The 16645-nt window shown below is 41.7% G+C and overlaps 1 long non-coding RNA gene across 1 annotated transcript in view; it reads left to right on the top strand.

Annotated features, from left to right (window-relative positions):
• Positions 1 to 11801, top strand: part of LOC138689155 (uncharacterized) — a 34494-nt gene extending 22693 nt beyond the window's left edge. Inside the window, exons 3-5 of the long non-coding RNA XR_011328007.1 lie at positions 10782 to 10852; positions 10955 to 11084; positions 11181 to 11801. This is a non-coding gene — a long non-coding RNA (uncharacterized lncRNA). The remainder of the gene's footprint in view (positions 1 to 10781; positions 10853 to 10954; positions 11085 to 11180) is intronic.
• Positions 11802 to 16645: the final 4844 nt, after the last annotated feature.

The raw sequence follows: 16645 nt of genomic DNA, 5'->3' as shown, positions 1-16645 counted from the left end.
CTTTGTATTGTATTAAAATATCGGAAATGCAAAGCTCTACCTTGATGTTGGGATCAAGGGAGATGCATTTGTGTTGCTGCAGTCATGAGACAGAACCCATTCTTTTCAAAGTAATTGGCTGCCTGCTGTCAGAAGTCCTGAGGAAAGTTTGGCATGTTTGTGCAGAGCTGCATTGTCTTGCTGTATTTATTTAGAATAGGGTGCTGCCTATAGCTGGACCTCTTCAATCTGAAGTAAATGTCTACCCGCAATCCAAATACTGAGTTTTGAGTATGTGCATATGCGCTTGCTTACACCATGCAATGTATTTTTTCTGGTTTTGTGCCTTTAAGCTGTTTTGGTTGGGAAGACAACTAAAAAATTCCTCTGCAAACTTGGAGCAAACTGAATTCTAAAAGATTTCCACTTCAAAATTTACAACAGAGACTTCTGAAATCCTCATTTAGAAAAGTTTTGGAGAAGAGATGTGGCCTCAAAGCAGCTCAAATGCCTCATCTCTGTCTAGAAGCTCAGAAATAAATCTCACACACCATCTGGCAGGGAAAAGTAGCAGACTTAGACTGTGGAGAGGAAACGAGCCATTGACCAAATGTTTCCCACTTAAGTATCATTCAATGGATATCTGCCCCCTTCTCGCCCAGAGAGCTCAGATTACCCAGTGAACCTCTTTGCCACAGTATGAAATGTGTATCCAAGAAGCGAGCTTTCAAGCAAAGATACTGATAGCCGATAGTTTAAAAAACCAAAAACAAAACCCACAGCAAAACAGTTGGCTAGTTCCAGTAAAACTTCATATGATAAAGAATACAGACTAGAGCTGAAGTTTTGCATAAAATCACAAAGCAATTATAATCAAAAGGAGCTTGAAGAGATATGATATGAAATCCTGGCATTCCCCTGGGATAAAATAGTCCTGCAGGGCTCTTCCTACTCATGAGTCTGTACTGAATTGAAGAAGGAAAATAGGACATATCAGCTGATAAAACAGATAAAGAAGTAATAAATTCTTAGTATTATGGACCAACCCGCCTCCTGCTGTAAATGTGTTTCTCATATTGAAGGGACATATTCTGCCCTCATCTCCACCCTGAATCATTGGATTTTTGAAATGTAGCCTAGAAGTAAAATGAAAACCAAAGGCTATGTCTGGTATTATTAGCATCTAACTAGCATCCAGACTTATTTTTCATGGTGAGACAAGGAGAATATCAGTATTCCTGTTTTTTGCACATACACAGTTGGGTTTTTTTCATATTATGAAGAGCGTTTCTGGACTTTGAGCTCCAGAAATTCAGGAAAATATATATATGCAACTCCTGCATATGACAAAATTTCCCTCATCAACCAGCTGCTCTGTACCTTTCCCTAATTTCAGCTATCTAAAAATAAATAGTCTAACTCTGGGCTAGTAATCTAGACACTTCCTCTATTGAATGGAGAGCAATAGGCATCTCCAAAATATGACACATCTCAGACCATGCTAACTAAATGGCTGGGTGAGTCATTCCCTGTCATGCCCATCCTGGTACAGATACTTTCTAGGAATTGGATGGAGACCACCAGGCACTGAAGGCTGCACAGCAGACATAATAATTTTGGTTCCAAATTCAGGTCACTACTATGAATCTGGTCTAGATCCAATTAGTGACCTGCTATAGAGGTGAAAGTCTGAATAGCCCATTGGTAATTCCCTGAGTTATTTGGTCTCCCAAAGCAATTTTGTTTAGCTTGAAGCCTGTTCTTCCAAACTACTGATTTATATTTTAGCTGAGTGCAAGCAGGATTTTAATCATTAAATGTAATAACAGCATTTGTTCTTATAGGGTAAAATCAGTTCAATCCATATCCAGTAAAGAAGCCTGAGTAATTGAAATAGAAGCACACTACTCCATCCCTTCAGGCATGTAACAATAATAGCTAATAGTAAAAGATGATGTATCTCATCCCCTTAGAGACACTTGAGTAATTTGTAGGCCGACAAAAAGATCATCTATAGTAGCTATTCAAAGTGCGCAAGATGGTTTCTGTCTATTTGTACCTCTTGATTTACGCTTTGGATTGTATTACTAATCTCTGTGGGGGGGTGGCTTTGCACAGGATATCCGTAACTAAACAAATTACACATACACGCTTACACATTCTCACTTGTGCCCACACTCACTCACATACTTTTCCTCTCATAAAGACCATACTGTAAAATCAATTTTTTGTGATAACAATTTGAACTCTATAGAATAGAACATGTCAGAGCAAGGGTGATTATTTAAATGCTTGAATTTCAAGACGGTGTATCACTTTTTCACTTTTGCAGTGGTAAATGTATCAAAGCAAATGTACTTGTGCTCAAAAAGAAAAAAACCACAAATCTGGTAACTGCTGCTGGCAGAATCTACTGCTGCTTCTGTGGTGAAAATAATGGAACCAATGTATTAAGACCAATAAATCACTAGCTACCTAGAAGGTAACAGCCCGCTTTGCTGGACACAGCTGAAAGGTGGGACACAGTTTGCCTGATTCAGGCACTGATTCACACCGAATCTTTAGGTGATTATTTCAGTTGTGCTGCAGTATGTTTCTAAAGAGTGCTGTATAACCCAAGGGCAGAGATAGATGACGCTGAAGGTTTCAGGGGCAGAACAATTCCAGGAAACTGAGTTGTCTATTCCTGGGAAAGCAGGTTTCCTCCTCAGGAGGTCTTAACCGGCACCTACCTCTCTCCAGGGAAATAGAATCTTCCCATAGAAAAACTGCTTCACCTGGCAATTTAAATGTGGGTACAAGTGAGGCATCCAAGTTAGCTGGATTAGATCACTCTCTATTACAAAATCCAAGTACTCAGGTGGGTTCTTGACTTGCTGTAGACCCTTGGCTATTCTGTGGATCCATCCAAGCAAAAGTATTTCCCTTTGCCCAATTAGATTGTGGAAGCTTTCGGAAGATTCCTTTTCTAATTCAGAGATGTACACCATGTATCATCTGGTTCATCATTACCCATACTCTTATCTAATAGCTTAATTAGTTTTCTAAGAGACTACATAAACAGCTTGTTTCCACAGTACCTTGTTATGCCAGCATGGGAAGGGAAGTGTGCTCAAGCTGCATGTGGATAGAGGAATAAAAATGAGAATGCAGGCTTATAGTCAAGAAAAGGATAAAATGGAATAAAGAGTGATTCATTTGGGGAAAAATAAAAAAGCATGTAATCAATGAATTTAGATGTCTAATTTAGGTGTGAACAAAAGCCAAGAAATGGATAATTTTGAAAAGACTTGAAAATACAAAGATGGAATGCTTTTTTAGGTTGCATGTAAAAAACCAAGACTGTGGCATGGAGATAGCAGTCTTTCTGGGTGACTTTCATGTCACCTAATTCTAGGGGTTGGGTACAGCTCCAGATTAAGGCATTTAAGGTTAGATTTGTAAGTAGGCCTTCCACATGCAGGCGAGGTTGCCTGAGATTCATTACAGGCAATGAAGATTTCTTCTAATCAATTGTCCCCATGCAGGTGTCTGCTACCACTTGAGAAGCCCTAAGGTGTTGTGCTTGGTCTCCAGCTCCTCTCAAACAGTCAATGGGTCCTCCACAGGTTCTGTGGTTCATTTGCCATCCCCATCTGAGAATCTCGGGTATTTTAGGGCATCTCGAATTGCCGCAGGTGATGGCTTAATATAGATAACTGTATCCTACTCAAAACATATTTAATACTGGTGGAACCAAGTGTACTGAAGTGACAGGCAGGACAGTCTGCATGGAGGAGTCCATCTACCAGAGAAAGATGGAGTTGTATAAGGAGCAATGAAATAATTAAGAAAGAGAAAATTCTGACAAAACTTTCTGAAGAGGGAATGCTCTTAGGATTATGGAACAGTCTTGCTAGGGAAATTACATCAGCACCTGGCACTTTAAAATTTTGATAGCATAAAGCAATAGCAAAAGTGATTTTCAACTCATTTGCATTGTAAATACTCACTTTACATAAAGGTCTTCTGCTCCCCCCTCTGATAACTGTATTTGTCCAAATTATTTATTGCAAATGAAATACGAGATGAATTCAACTATTTTTCCCTGTTTATAAATCATTTTCAAGCTCATCTTAATTTGTATGGAAGTATTCATTGCGCATAAGTATTTGCCAACTAGTTTATGAGGACAAATTACAGATGACAACTTGTTCGTGAACACTTATTTCAACTCTTTATTACTCCCGAGTTGTGATTAGTCATCCATATCACATGGTATTGAACTGACTGTTACTTTTTAATCAAGAAAACAATGATTAATGATGGCAATTAACTGATAATGAGAAACAAGAATAATGTGAAGTTCAGGACTCACAAACATTTTAAAACAAACCAGCAAGCATTCAAAGACACATGGGCAACCAATACTAGTTTCCTATGAGTATGAGCATGACTAGCTTAATATGTTCATTGATGAAACATGCATCTCCTCCAAGTATTATTCTTAAAAATTCATACTGCCATTGCTACATCCAAAAGTAATTTTGGGATAGCACTTAAGTAGTTTGTTGTTCCATGTTGTATTTGCTCACTTTCCACATGAAGGATTTTATTAACATTGTATTTCCCCTTGTGGCCTGCAGTACTCTTTGATGTAGTCTTTTGGGGTATTTCTGAAGTCTGGTCCTGCACAGTATGTGTTAATCCCCAGTTTTGATCCTTGCTGGAGCTATACCAAAAAATAATTAAAAAAAATCAACAAAAAAAGACAAGAAGCAGCTGTGTGGGTTGCAGACAAATACTTGTTATTTTGAATTTACTTGGCAGAAATAGCCACTGGGAACCCTGGAAGAACCTTGTTCCGGGCTATAAGGAGCAGAAGGTGTCACTGCTCAAAGAGTGACTGATGCTTCGTGGTTATGGCAGAAGCAGCTCCAAGCACTGTCACTTGAGTACCACTGCACTAGCAAGTATGTGGCAGAAATAAACTCGCCTTGGCAGCGAGATGGATGAGAGTACTTTGTGTATCTTTTAACGGCTCTTCTTCCTCTGATTTCAGAAAGAAACAATACATAAAACACTTAAATCTGTGAGATTTCTGTTAACGATGTCTCTGTTGATGAAGACAGCTTTGACCTTTTTTCAAATTAGTTGGGGGGGGAAAGTGGAGCAGAATATTCATTTACAGTATCTACAATCTCTATTTACAAACAGAGAATTTCCTTTGATCAGCCAAGCTATGAAAAAACCCCAACTTGATTACACTTGCTAGATGACAAAAATCCAGAAGAATATGGAGCCACCAGGGAAGCAGTGGAGCAATTGGCACTGGGAAAGCAGGATGAAGTCATTCTCTCTCACTCGTTTAATGCCCAGTATATTGGGACGAAAACCCTGTGAGCATTGACAGATGAGTCGGCTAGATCATGACTCCATTGCAGCCGGTGGAGTTAAGCTGATCACACCAACCAAAGTTTGGCTTAGCAAGCTGCAAAGGCAAACTTTTGTTGTCTGGCAGCTTTGAAGAGTGACGGGCAATTTAGGCAACAGAGCAAATGAAGTCTGTTTTCCTAAGGATTTTTTCCACAAAGTTGGATTCTCTGGGGTCTAATAAGGAGGGAACGCCAACAGAAGCTTCTCCAGCAGCTAAGGCATTCATAATGGCTCTCTCCCAGGTTGATTCTCTGGTGTGTAGTAATGTATGGGCCCATGCTGCAGCCTTTCCCCCTGCTTTCAAGCTGTCCTATTTATTGTAAGAATATAATGTTTTGGGACTTCTACTTGACTCAGATGTAGTTGTAACTGATGAATGGATTTGGAAGGGACTGGCAAGGGGCAGAAGAGTGAACACACAGACAAAAGTATAGACAAAATAAATGTAGAAAGGCTAAAATCATGATCAGTTTATATACATTTTCATAGGCAGGTAGTATTGTGGGATCAGAATTATAAAAAGACTTGGTTTAATTAGGTAAAAAAAAAAGATATGTACACTTTCTTTCTGTAGATATATCAGCAGTTCAGTTTGGCAGGCAGGCAGACAGCCTTAAACACAAAAACCCCCTGCCATGCACCCTCCCCCCCAATAGGTAGAATAGATGAAATGCTGCAAACACAAAAATTGAAGCCCAATTACAGAGTAGGTATTTCTGAAGCATCTCTCCTTCAGACAAGTGAAGGGGTCAAATACAACGGACCATGAGTCATGAGTCAGATGAGCAGGTGTTCTCAGCCACCTCTAAGCTATGCAAAGGGCATACACCTGGCTGTACTGTGTCATGGCTCTGCCCGCCTGATCAAACCAGTGCAGTAGCGTGCTGGTGAGGGTGGCTGATGGCAGGAGCCTAGGGAAGATGATAAGATTGGTATAAGTAGGTAACTGATATTCCTGAATGCATTCATTCAGGCTCCACCAAGTCAAAGTGCCAGGACTTCCTCCACTGAAGATGAGAGTGCTGTCTGTAACAGCTGTCGGTAGTCTTTTCTTCCATGGATTTTGTCTGTCAGTTTTTGAAGCTTGCTAAACTTTCAGCACCTGTACTATCCTGTGATGGGGTTCCTCAGTTTACCTATGTATGGTGCAAAGAAGTATTTGTGGGTGCATTGCCAGAACTTCTTCCCTGGCCCTGGCTTGCTGCCTTGACTTCCCTCAGACCTGCTTCATCGCTGCAAACCTGTCTGGTAGTCACTGGGCTCTCAGATGACCGTTGGTCCCCAGACCTGCTCTGCTTGGGTATCAAGGGTCTGTGTCCCTGTCAGTGAGGACACTGCCATGCTCCCCTCCTGCTGCAGAGCAGCCCTGGCTGTGCCCTGGCAGTGTCCCCCTCGGGCTGTTTTGGACCTCTTGTATGCCGGTTCCCCTGGACACTCTTCGCTTTTGTCTGGGAAAGGAGAGTTATCAGTCAATTCATCTTTACAGGATTTTGCAGACTTAATTTCTCTTTGTACCTCAATTTCCCCATCTATAAATTAGGAATAAAGTCCTTGCTTTCCTCTGTAAAATCGTTTATGATCTAAAGATGAAAAGTGTTATGTAGGAGCTTCCTAGGCCTAGACGTTGAGAAATCTCCCACTGAAACCGCTGGGGGGGAGACACCTATGTACCTGTGTGGAACTGGCTCCTACTATAGCTACATTATTGTGATGGGGAGTTAATTTCCCTAGCTTCAGTAACCTAAATAATAGGCATTTAATATAAATTAGTCAACTGAGATACATGAGTACTTTCAGCCCACCTTATAATCCCCATGGTGTCCACAAAGAGAACTTAAATTAATTACTTAGGTGGCCAGACCTAACTGGTTGTTTTATGCTAGGTGTCAGAAAGTTAATGGCTAATTTACTTGTGTCCAGACTGATGGATCCAGTATTAGCCTTTGCTAATAAGTAAAGTATTTGGTTATAAATCATTAGAATAACAAATACTGTCCTGCTGCAGCCTTATAATGCTGTCGGTTTACTGTGGGTCTGAAAGGGTGCTTTAGGTAAAAAAGGCTTAACAGATTAGAGATAAGATGACGGTGATGGAATTCAAGAAATCATCTTCTGTATCTAGTCCAAATATCAGTTAATTCTGATTCTTCCTTAATTTGCACCAGGTTAAAGAAATGATGCCTTTGAATTGATAAAGATGATTTGTTCCTACTCTGCTGTGCTTTAGTAACCTCAACTATATTTTAACCTGCCATGAGGGTACTGAATATACAGTGTATTTAGCTCTGTGTGAACCTGAATTATCTTCTTGCAATACACTTCATCAAAGAGATGAGTATTTTTACCGGTATCTTTCTTTTTAGCAGGCTGAACCCTCTGGTCCTAATCACAGAAGAATGTAATCAAAGATTTTAATAAGAATATGAGATAATATGACATTGAGACATACCTCATTTGTACGATTTTGGTTTAGATTGATCACCCTGCTTCTGTTTCAAGGCATGATTATAAAATTAAAACAAACCCCCAGAAACTACCCTTCAGCTTTATTCCTCAAATATATCAGTTACCTTCTTAACGGTTTCAGTTCCTGGTGTTTAAATCTTGAAGCTATCGCACATGAGAGCACGCTGCCATAAAAAATCTACAGAATGTGCAGACGGTTGAGAAATGCAAATTGTTTTCGGGTTTTACAGGAACCTGCACCAGGGATAAAATCAAACAGAGCTTGTTTACCTCACAGGGAAAAACAAAGGAGTCAAAGAGCAGGAGTTTTCAAGGTCTCGCAGAAGTTTACGCTCCCATTAAGCCCAGCTCACTGCACTACATTCGGGGAGCCTGGAGCAGCCTCCGTGCAGCTCCATTTGTTCGCAAAACATGCTAATGACGGTTTCGCGATTAGAGATGGCGAATATGACACGCGTGGAAGGCGGTTTGGAGAAGGCTCGAGGAGGCGGCGGCTAAACTAAACCTCTCCGGTCTGACCCTGCCCGTGGGCCGCTCCCTCCTCCTTCGGGCAGGCTCTGCCCGGGGGTCCCGTCCTACTCTTGTGGGTTTTTTTCCACAGAGAGGAGAGGAGGGCAGCCCCGGGCCGCACCTCGGCCGGGTTCTGAGGGGCCGGGGGCTGCGGGGCGGCGTTCCCGCCTTTCCCGCCCTTCCCGGCCCTGAGGAGGCGCCGCCGCCCGCCGCCCCTCCGCTCTCTCAAAGCAGGGCCCCGGGCTCCCTCTGTAGTCCAAGCGGGGAACTGGAGACGCTGCGGGAGCCCGGGCGTCCTAAAAAACGGGCGGGCGAGGCGTTTGTGAGGGCGGGAGAGGGGGTTGCAAGCGGGACAACAGCCTGGGGGGGTTGTGTGTGTGTGTTTGTGTGTCCGTCCTGGGGGCTCCCCCGGACCACCCGTCGTGGAGAGGCAGCAGGTCTGTCCTCCCCGGGACTCCGATGGGGAGATCCAGCCCCGAGCCCCGAAGCGGGCCCGGCAAGCCGCAGGGTGCGTGACCCGCGTCGGGTCAGTGCCTGATGCCGCAGGGGACACGTCTGCAGCGTCTGCTCTAGCCTGCCTGTCGCTTCACGGGTGTAGCGTTGATCTTGCCTCAGAAAATGTCTTTCTCTAAACTCCAGACGTCCTTCGTTAGCACATGCCGCTTCGTTCGGAGATGGTCGGTCACAGCAGGTGCGAGAGGATAACGGGAGGACCGTGCACCTTTGGCAGTCAGCCTGCGGGGCCGTGATGCCCAGAGCAAGTGTGATCCTAGGGAGAATCAAAGAAAGTCCCAGAAGACCTAACAGAAAACATTGCTACCTCAGGCTTGATTATGAAAAAGTAAGACCAAGAGATCAGTCATGGACTGTTGGCCCCTCATTGCTAAAACATCTTTGTCAAAAGCATATCTTGAAATGCTACAGTAGTTGTCAGCCCTGGTGGGCTAAAAGAACACTCCTGCCTTTATCAAGTAAAAAAGACATATTGGAAAATCAAATCATTCACAGATGGGAGATTTTCTGTATAGAGCTTATAGGATAAAGCAATATTCATGATTCCTATAAAAAGGCTTTGTTCAAAGATAATTTTGCCACTGTTGCTAGGACCAGAGACCGACAAGTAGAGCAGAGCAACTGCTTGCCAGTAAGTGCACTAGTGCCTAAAATCAGGCTGACTCAGAAACAGCCAGACGAATACAGAGGGGCTGCACGACTCCTTTTGGCATCACTTCATAAAACTAAGTTTCTGCCAGTTTCTAGCTGTGACCAATATCTTCAGTCCCATTAGTCATCGGTCATTTGTGTTTCAGTACAAGTAGGAGAGTCCCCTCTGAAATCAGAGTAGGCTAAAGCTTCTCTGCAGTTTTTGTCCTCTTTCCATTGACCTTAATTTTTGCTGCTTTCTAAAGAGAAGGTTAAAGAAGGTGAGTTTGGTGGTGACCTCAGAAACAGGCCGCTGGCAAATGCTGTTTGGGTGGGTGAGAGAGCTGCTAGCTTTTAAAACCACCCTTGTATTTCTCCTTTTCTGGGATTTTAAATAAACACTCTTTACATTACCTTGTATGCTCAGAGCAAGTTAAAGAAAGGAGCTCACAACTCAGCTTTAACTCTTCCTCCTTGGTACCTCTGCAAATCTCTTCCAACTGTATCCTTAGCTGGCAGTACTATCACTAACTGATGTCTTTTAACCTTGCAAGATTTGCCCAAGAGATTCTTGCTGACCAGTCAAGCTGGGGGGGAAGAGAAGGCCTGGTCATTTGTGCCCTCTTTGCTTTAAATACCCTGCTGGCACAGGCTGCCCTGGGTATGCCAGAAGTAGCTAAGAGCAGCCAAAAGGGACTGCTCCTGCCTGATCGACCCTGGCCCATGCTTCCCTCTCCCTTGCCCTGTTGCTGTCCCGAGCGGTCCCCAACTCCGACCTGGTGCTGCTCCAGGAGCTGGTTGGTGAGCGCCAGTCCTCCTACATGCTGGAGCTGGTGGGCCAAGGACGGCAGCACGGCCACTGTGCACATCCTCATCCTCGACACCGATGACAACAGCCCTGCCTTTGCCCAGAGCATGGTCAGGATGGAGCTGGATGAGGATGCGCTGCCAAGCTCCCTGCTGCTTGACCTAGATGCTGCTGACCCTGAGAAGGGCCCCAACGACGAGGCTGCCGAGTGCCCACATGACTGATTCCTCTGTGCTTCAGCTTCTCTACCTGTAAACTGAGAAAAACAGATTTGTTCATCCTGTAAATATGCAGGTTATACTGCAGCTAAGTATTATGCATGTTTGTGCTGTATTTACATTCACTGTTGAACTGTTCTTTAGTTCTTGCACTTCAGTCTTTTTTAATCTGAAACTCGTTTGTGCCATGCTGATATTTAAATCTATGCAAAGGAATAAGCAAAGATATTTTTCTCCTCTAGGAGAGTCAAGTTCATGTTTCTTTTCATCCTTCATCTCTTCAGCTGGAGGAAAAGACTGCTTCCAATTAAAGGTAAATATGTCTATTTCTCCAAATTAACAGTTGGAAATACTGTACTTCGTATTCTTGTGGTGCCTGGAAAAGAAAGTTTTAATGGTTTCCTTTTGGTTTTAGTGCCCATTCAGCTCCAATTCAATTGAGTGTGAAGGACAGTGGCAGAGGAGTCAGTGAATTTAATGACAGTCATTCCGGTATCAGTGGAGAAAGGCTAAAGAAGCCACCTTCAGAGATGATGGAAAACCAGGTTAGAAAGTATAAAACTTAACATCTCAGTTTTGGAGTGGAAGACATAAATGGAGGCAACGAACTGAAACAAACCTTATTGTTCTCCTTTCTAAAGCCCCTGGATGAAGAAAGGCAGGAATAGATTGAAAAGTAGAGATGTCTGACCCCCTCGTCACCAGTGTCCCTGACTCACCAGTGAAACAGCTCAGTGATGTTACACAGACATGACGAAATCACGGAGGAGGCTCAGTTCCATGTTAAACATTGTCAAACCCCAAAGTGACTGGCTTCCCAGGGCTTCTTTTTTTGGATGCTCAGTTTGGCATGCCAGAGAGAGGGTTGAGAGTGAGCAAATGCTGAGCTTTGTTACGGTTTCTGGAAGCTGAGCAGCAGAAAATGCAGACATTAGAATCATCTGGTACTCCTGAAATGTTTGGTCTATGTCTGTCCATGTGTGTTCCAAACACGTATGTCATATGTGTGTGCACTGTAAAAAAATAAATTAGATATATGAACAATTGAACGGCTGAGTGTTGAATCGCGTGCATTCCACAGGTATGTATTTGTTACAGCTCACTTCATACACGTGCTTGTAGGATCCTAGCATAATATCTAGGATCCTAGCATAATTTTAGGATATATTTTATCTCCTGCAAAATCCACACAAAGAAATGTAGATATACTTATTTGTAAATATAATAAATTGCTTTTTTTGGTAGAGTAAGAACATGTAAGATCTTGCTATTCTAAGTGTGATATTGTTGATCCAAGCATAAGGTTGCTAAAAATCAGCCGTTGCTATGAGAATATATTATTTGTAATTTAGTAAAACATATCAGATTGTTGAATTCTAGAAAAATACCTCATATTAATGTGAAGGGCTTCAAAATATTGCTTCCTTTCCAGGCACCATATCCTCTGCAGAGGAAAAGACATACGAGGATGCAGAGAGCTATCACAGTTCTTATGCCCAACAGCTGAAAACAAGGAAAACATTTCCCCTGCATTATGAAAATGATTCCACGATTGCATATTCTACAATGCCAATTTGTCAGCACATACCTCAGTTTGGAAAGTCTAATTTTCATCCCTGGCAGCCCAAGCTGAAAGAATATTATTTTCAGGTGAATATTCCTAAATGTGAAAGACTGCAGAATGTATGTGAAAGATTTCTAAATTGTGGGCAGACCAGTTCAGGAACTGGCCTGTCAAGACAGCACAGAGGATTAAATCACCCTTCACAGAACACTTTACCCCTAAGTGCCTCTGAAATAGGAACATCATTCTGAAAGAGCAGTGAAAAGATATCACACAGTATCATAAAAATGTATTTGGTGCTTTTGTCCGTGTTTATGAGAAAGTGTTGCCAACCAAGATCTGTAAATAAAATCCCAGCAAGATCAAATGTTACTTTAAATTATGGCAAAACCAATCTGTGTCTAGACAAGTCATCTTTTTAAAATCATCCTCTATACTTTGTCAGTGAAGTTAAGTGAAAACCACTCAAAAGCATGTAATTAGTGCTGCTAGGAATTAAAAAGTGAACGAACCCAAGCCATGTCTGTATACTGAAATGATTACATAAGTAAATAAAAAGATCTATGTGTACATCTGCAGTCAAATATGTCTTGAAGTACTTATTGTTTGATATATCAAATGGCCTATCTATATTTTTTTGCTTTTTTAAAAATAGCGTCACATTGGCCTCAGGTCTGCATCTGAAACAGTGCAGGTAGACTTTTATGCCCACAGGGCTGGGTGAGTTCTGTGCTACTGTATGAGTAAAGGCTCCTGCATTAGGACTCTAAGAAAATCATACTAATAGTGGTTCTGGAGGGATGAGGAACGTAGGTTATTGAGGAAACTATTGTACACAGAAGTATTTATATACATGTCTCTCTGTATACGCATAGATAAAACTTTTCAGTATTTCTTTTATTGATTGTACAGGATCTGGCTGGGATGGAGTTAACATTCTTCACAGCAGCCCTTATGGTGCTGTGTTTTGGATTGGTGGATAAAACAGTGCTGATAATGCAGCCATGTTTTGCCTAATGTTGCAGCCATTACTGAACAGTACTCGCACAGCCTCAAAGCTTCTTCTTTTTTGTCACTGCCCCCAAAGTGATTAAGATGGCGGTGAGCAAGAAGTTGGGAGGGGACACAGCCAGGACAGCTGACTTGAACTCCCCAAAGAGAATCCCCAAAGGTATATTCTATACCATATAACATCAGTCCTACCTCAAAATGCTTGCTCTCAGAAAACGCTGAAGGACTAATTTAGCACCTGTTTATGGTCATTTCAGATAAGGTTAACTCAATTTGAGAGCTGTTTAATAGAGATTTTAGTTAAAGAAGATTAATTAAAATTGGGTACAGGGCAACAAACTGCTGTTATTAGGCCAGCTGACCCAGATGAAGATAATTTGAGGACAGGCTTGGGGATCTCTACAGTCAAGCTAAATAAAGAAGGAATAGAGCAAAGATTCTCTATTTGAAAATGCACACTTTCTCCTGGTAGTTTCCTGGATCATATTATAAAGAATTGCTTTTCACAGCAGAAAGACATAATTCAAGCACTTCACAACACCAAAAAAGAGAAAAATATCCAAACTATAATATAAGTGATCAATGATCCGAGACCTGTAAGTTATTTTAGTGGATGAGTTAGGATGCTCTTTATGCACTACTTGGATAGCTTAAAACACTCCAGGAGGTAGCTACATTTTGGCTGCATATTCTTCTAAATGATATTCTTTTTTAGCTTTTAGTTACATTATGTTTACTTACTTAAAAGAGGCACTTTAGATTTGCTTTTTTGAAAATTGAGATGATTCTTGAATTAAAACCATGGAGTTAAATGCTGGCTTTTAACTTCAGATGTGCTTAGTAGGGTGATACACAGTTTCAGAAATTCTGAGATTCAGCTCCTAAGCAAAACTTCCCCAAACAAACACCAAGGCAGTTTAAAGTCTGCTTCTCAGGGAAAACATATACATACCTGAATCTTAGTCTAGAGTTAGAAGTTCGGTCCATGTCCCCCACTAAACACAGTTTTCCCAGTCACTGTGAAAATTAGACTGATGTTAAATGGGCTATTTTTTTTAGTGTTTTCAGTCCTCTTCCAAGTGTGTGTCTATGAACCCTCTTTGATAGGTTATGTGAGAGTTAGCAACCTGTATGGCACAACAGAGACCAGGGCAAGGATAATGTGGCTTGGTTGATATGTGTGTTCTACCACAATATCAATATTAAATAAGATTTGATTGTCACAGGTGTCAGCCTAGTTTATTAAGGGAAGCCAGTTTACCTGAACAAGCCTGTGAAGTATGATGGTTTAGTTGCTGCCTCATTTGCAGTTGCAATGTCCCAGCTGAGACATTCATACGTTGAGAGAATGGTGGGATGAATAACTAGGATTAAGAGCCACTAGAGTCATCCCAGGGGAAGCAGCCGTCACTCTGGAACAGAACCCTTGGCCTGTTTGAAGCGTATATATAACATTTGCTTTAGGCTGCTGGGGTGATTTATCTTAGCTACAATTTAGAGACCAAAGGTAATAAGTAAGACTGGCAATTTCCATGTACAGCCAATGACAAGAAGTAGGGTCCTCCAGGGGGCAATTCAGAGCATGCAAGTTAGATGTTAAAGTAGCTGAAAATGGATGATGTGGTTACCTCCTTCTGTACCTCATTTTCTTTATCCATTAAGGGGGAATAATAGTATTTCTTTACTTCTCTTTTCTCCTCTTGCCCCACTCTTTCCTTACAAATGAATTGTTTTTCAGGTACAGCTTCCTCCAGCGGCACAAAGGCAATTTAAAGTCCTGCACTTCCCAGATGTACTTTGTGTCCTAGTAGCCAACACATCCTGTGAGCAGTGAATGCTGGGAAGGAATACTGCTCTAGTATGCATGTCTTTGTATATCTTAGTATTGCTGACAGGGAAAAGAAAATAGTTTTCTGCTCCCTGTTGTATTGATACACTAGCTATCCTGTTTAACCTTTGATGGTTGAACTGAATTGAATTGGTCTCTCTCAAGGAAGAGTTCATTTCTGAGATTTCTTGACCATGCACAAAAGCCATAAAGACCTGAAAGGAGACTTGGTGGTTCAAATCCACTCCATAAAGCCCATATCATTGGGCTCAGCATAAAGGTGAAGGAATCCATTCTTAAACAACACAACCAGCGCATGCAGGCTCAGAGTTGGCATGCTAGGTACTATGGCAACAATATAATAAAAGTGGGGGATCAACTGCTGCCTAGCCTGTCAGCTGGTTTGAATAAAAGACGCTAATTGCCAAGTGTCTGTGCCTTCACCAGATGCTCAAGGGCTCATTAACCTCAATACAATAGCAGACTCATTAGGAGGCTTGTCTATGGATTAACCATTCAAAGCTGATAGAGACCTGCATTTGCCCAGGGTAGGTTAAATTAACTCCATACCTTCACATTAGTTTTATATTTTATAGAAGATGAAGGATCTTTGGAAATACATTTCTGTAGTTTTCTTCTCTCACAGCTCAACCAGGTCTTAGGAGGCCAGGAAGGGGTTTTACTGTGGCTTAATTAGTGTGTCAAAACTGGCATCAAGGTGAATTTTTCTCCAAAAAAATCAGGGATGCCAGTTGTGGTTTGGTAGTTTGCTCTTTTGTCCATCTGCCTTAAATATTGGTGGAAAATCCAATGACAGTCTGGAAACACGTCTAAGATGATTGCTCTTCTGCCATTTCTCAGATCTAGAGTTGGGTTCTGGCAATTACTCTAGAGCCAACCCTGAGGCAACCTTGTCTTTAAGACACTTACAAAAGAAGCTAAAAATGGAGGCAAGGTTGAAAAGAAACTCAAATCAATTAGTTTAAAATCATGGTGATAACTCTACCTCACCATTAATTTGACCTTTCCACCAGTCTTTCTCGATTCTTTTCCTCCCAAGGGATGCCAAGAGGAACCAAAAGTATCTTTCTTGGAGGTAAGAATAACTCTGTGCTGTATGGGCTGAGAAAGAAAATTCTGGTTTATTTGGAGACATAGGCCTGAGGCTGAAGCCTCCTTTAAATCACTGAACTCTATGCAAGTCTGAGAAATGAGCAGTGATCAACTCGTTATATAAATGTGGTTTGTTTGTTTAATTAGAAAGTAAATCAACAGATTCTATTACTTGTTGCAAGTGACCATTAAAATAAAGATTAAAATAAAACTTGTATAAACTAATATTTTTTTTCTCTTTGTTATTTAGAAAGAACTCTCTGACTCAGTGTGATTTTTATTATCTTTATTCTTATTTTGCACAGAACTAGGTGGTGAAGAGTCAAGCTCGACAACCAGTGCAGGTTCAAATTCAGTGTCTCTTTTGGGCAGAATGGAATCTCTGCCTGAGATATTGAATTCACACATACGCTTTGGTTGCTTCAAAAATCAGGTGTCCTAAGTTCTTTACCTCATGGAAGGAGGCAGCTATCTTTCAGAGGCGTTAGAGAAAGATCTTGCCTGCTTAATTTCGGACACCTCAATCAGCCAGGCAGGCTCCCTATTTGGAGGCCTCCAAAGGTACCTGCCAGTCCCTGGTGACTATGTGG

Source organism: Haliaeetus albicilla, chromosome 15 (genome assembly GCF_947461875.1).
Source record: "Haliaeetus albicilla chromosome 15, bHalAlb1.1, whole genome shotgun sequence".
Classification (NCBI taxonomy): Eukaryota; Metazoa; Chordata; class Aves; order Accipitriformes; family Accipitridae; genus Haliaeetus; species Haliaeetus albicilla.
The sequence above is the reverse complement of the archived record's forward strand: the minus strand, read 5'-3'. Positions and strand labels throughout refer to the sequence as shown.